Source organism: Mirounga leonina, unplaced genomic scaffold, assembly GCF_011800145.1.
Source record: "Mirounga leonina isolate KUSES-001 unplaced genomic scaffold, KU_Mleo_1.0 Mir_176, whole genome shotgun sequence".
Taxonomy (NCBI): domain Eukaryota; kingdom Metazoa; phylum Chordata; class Mammalia; order Carnivora; family Phocidae; genus Mirounga; species Mirounga leonina.
This window is the reverse complement of record NW_023270454.1, coordinates 46178495-46182429: the sequence shown is the minus strand read 5'-3', so window position 1 is coordinate 46182429 and position 3935 is coordinate 46178495. Positions and strand designations below refer to the sequence as shown.

The 3935-nt window shown below is 37.0% G+C and overlaps 1 pseudogene; it reads right to left on the bottom strand.

The window, feature by feature from the left end:
• Nucleotides 1-1469: 1469 nt before the first annotated feature.
• Nucleotides 1470-1884, bottom strand: LOC118022460 (annotated as a pseudogene).
• Nucleotides 1885-3935: the final 2051 nt, after the last annotated feature.

Genomic DNA, 3935 nt, shown 5'->3' with positions numbered 1-3935 from the left:
TTGGCTCTTTCCATAGTTTGGCTATTGTGGACATTGCTGCTATAAACATTGGGGTGCACATACCCCTTCAGATCACTACTTTTGTATCTTTGGGGTAAATACCCAGTAGTGCAATTGCTGGGTCGTAGGGTAGCTCTATTTTCAACTTTTTGAGGAACCTCCATTTTTACTGTTTTTTGAAAGTGTTTTTTTTTTTTTTTTTCATTTGGAAGAGTGCTCCTTCATATCCCTACATTGATCTCCAGAAGCCTGTTCAAACCCTCAGACTTCTAATCTCCTTTTTACTTTTGTCATAGTCCGTTGTATAGAGAGGCCCATTGTAGCAAGCAGAGAGGCTGGCTCTTGTTTTTCTACTGTAAGAGGCTGTCTATTAAATAGAACATTCCCTCTAGATTTTATATTAGAAAGACTAGGTATATTTTTTCCACAGCCAGATGCTTCCTCTGTAAATAAAGGCAGAACCCCAAAGCAAGAATTGGGAACTGGAATCTGTTGTCTCATTCATATGCCTTCTGATAGACATGTTTTTCTCTTCCTATAAACAACATTATCACCCTGGAAGAACCACTGGTGCCATACTCCACCATATCAATTTGCCTTTACCATTTACTCATAACATTGAACAAAAAAGGTTTACATTGTGACTGAGCCAGACATATAAGACCAAAGTGTAAACTCATTTTCAAAAGGTGGGCTACTTTAACCATTCAGAAAAAGAAATAAACTATAGCAGATGTTTGTTTTTCCACTTACCCATATATCATCATATGAAAATTAGCAGAATTCTGCCAAATGGCATAGATGGCATTTATGTATGTGTGTGTGTTTCCAGTCATTCATACACTCATATAGATTGATATATATCATATACTCTGTACTTAGTAACAGCATTTACAAAATCTTGTATCAGCGATTTATTCATCTACCCTGGGAGTAGTGTTAATTGCTCTATTATACTAATGGTTTATATATATCCCAACCTTCAAATGAGCTTCGTTTAAAGTTGGCAATGCTAGTTTACACCTGCAAAAAGGTGAGTATTTTTATCCTAGCTTGGGAATAGAGGAGGCTGTTTCTCATCACTTGGCATATGCCTAAAGAATAATATTTTTGTTTGCTTTGCTTATTATGCAAAGCCACAAGGCAGACTTTATATTAAAAGAAATTTGCTAAAGAACTTTGGGGAAAAATCGTGGCTCTCGCAAAGTAACCACATGTTGGACAGGTGTTTATTTAAAACATTTGTTTGAATACATATGAGGCAGAGTGAATAGGATTACAGATGTTTCCTGCTTGTAAGTTCATCATTCCATTATTTAGATAGTATTTTCTAACCTGAAAAATACAATAATTTTTGCCTTTATCAAGTATTTTATTTTGTTTTCTCTATTATCTATCATCTATATCTATCTATCTATCATCTATCTCTTTATTTTAGAATGAGGCAATTTATGAACCCAGCATTTGTTCTAATGCTTCTTGTTGGCATTCGCCACCCATCCAGCAATTCTGTCCAGATTTCTGGCCCTCAGATGTCAGTTTCCCACCCCCATCTCGGTCCTCTTCTGCCATTTTCAGCGCCTCTAGGGCTTGGAGGACCATGCAGACCACACTTTTGGAGCCTCTGCTGAAATGGCTAGGCCTGACCCTGTTTCTCTGACATCCCGCATAAATCTTAGTTGTGCAGCTGACCCCAGTGCCACCTCAGAGGTACAGGCGCCCTGCTGTGGAAGCCGCTCCTTTGTAGAACTAGATTTCATTGTAGGCCAGCCTGACAGCGTCTACCCATTCAGGGACTTCCAGCTCCCCGAACTTTTTGAGGAAGGCTGCCAGAACTCTGAGGAACTCCTGCTGGTTCATGTCTTTTACAGTAACTCCAGGCATCACGTGGCTTCGGCACTGCCAGCCAGGGGAAAGGCCAAGCTGTCTCATTAATGGAGACTATATTTTCTTGCTTTGTGTAACATGCATAGACAGCATTCAGCTATGTATAAGTAATCTCATTCTCACACTTAGTTTATTTGGATACCATTAGATTAAATGATTTAGAGATATGTGGGGTAATCTAATTCTAGCACACAAAGTGTGACAGCTGAAGCATTATCTAGTAGCAATCTCCACTGATCTAAGATGAAGCAGTATTAATGATGTGGAAGGCTTTGAACCATCCCATGACTTTCAATGTGATGTTTTTATTTCCCACCTCAACACCAAGGTCATCTTAAAGCTCCCCATCAAAATGTAAGCTCCTTGATGGCAGGGGCCTTGCCCATCTTATTCATGTCTATATGCAAAGTCCTTAGGATGCTACCTGGTTCAATACATACCTGTTTAATAAATGAGTGAGTGCGTAAAAAAGAAAATCTAAATATTTATCTAGAATTTCAAAGAGTATGTGTGTGCATGAATATGTGCATGCACCTGTGTGTTTAAAAGAGAGAAAGAGAGACAAAGAGTAACAGTATTCACTGAGATTCCATTTTTTAACATTAAAAACTATTCTGTCCACAAAGGTTCAGTGAAATATTTTTTTAATATAAAATTATTGAGTTGATAATTTGGAATGATAAATTCTGATTGTGTTTCTTTGTTGAATAGTTGTATCTTCCCAGAGTTTGCATCAACACAGTGTTCATTGAACATCTGCTGTGTGCCCACTGGGACTCTGAGAGGAACTAGGGATATAAGGTGGAAAAGCTTATATGTTTATCTCATTATTTTCATAGTATGATAAATAAACGTTGTCTTAAACTAACTGCTTCAGCAAGTAGTAATATTTTAAGGCATTCCCTAAGGAGTTAAAAAAAAAAAAAAACAATAATAACAGCCACTATAGTGAAAAGCACTACTATTAGATTCAGTTAGTTATTTTCCATTACAATAGTTTAGTTTTCTTTTTCAGGTCTCTAAACAATTAACAAGATAATAAGTGACACAGAAGAAATGTTGACCTCTTGATCTCATCTTCACTCTTTGACTTATTAATGCTTTCATCAATCATTCAGTATGACTGTTGAGATAAATCTAGATGCAGAAAAAGTGCCTCTTTTCTGTGTATAAACCCAATCAATGCAATGAATAAAATGGGTATACTTAGGAAAAGAAACCAAGATATATTTACCTTTTATTGTGAAGATAACTGCAAGATAACAGAAGTTGCTAAAAACCAATGCAGATTTGTTTTTTCAGTCAAGTTGCCTAGATAAGTAATTATTCAAACTCAGAAAAGCTTCTGTGCTGTGCTCGTCTGAATGGAGAAAATAAATGCACAGATCATAAATTAATGCCTGGAAACAGACCATGAACTTTTGCCAGCAACAGCTAATTTGCAACAATGGGGGCTTGGTGAAAATGACAGTTTCAGTCGGCATGGGGAGGCAAGCAGAGCCATTTGAGAGGATGGAGAGCATTGTGCCTGCCAATTGATGTTGGCAGGGGATTGTCAACCCACTGAGTACCAGGACTCATCAGCATGTTTAATGTTATGAGCATAGACATTGTCTTTAAAAACATAAGCCATGAGAGGGCAATGTGCGCTGCAGACTGCACAGAATAGCATTTCAGGCAGGTGGATGGCACAGATACTTATTAAAGTTGTGGCAAGTGGGAAATAGAGATAGAAAGGAACCAGATACAAGGAGAAAGAGGTGAAACGCCCAAAGTAAAAACTAAAAGTAACAAATGTTCAATGCAAAAAAAGAGGAAAAGACAAATAATAGAAAATACAGAAAAGCGCAAAGGGAATAAAAGTTATTCTAGCACCATCACCACAAATAGTACCGTTAAAACTTTGTTGTAAGATCCTTTTAGCATTTTTAGCTCAAGAATTTAAAATAACTTAAAAAAAAGAAGTATTAAGAGTTATGTTGGACAGATCTATTATAATGAAGATAATATTAACTTCCCCACATGTCTTGAATTATGAGCTAATCTGT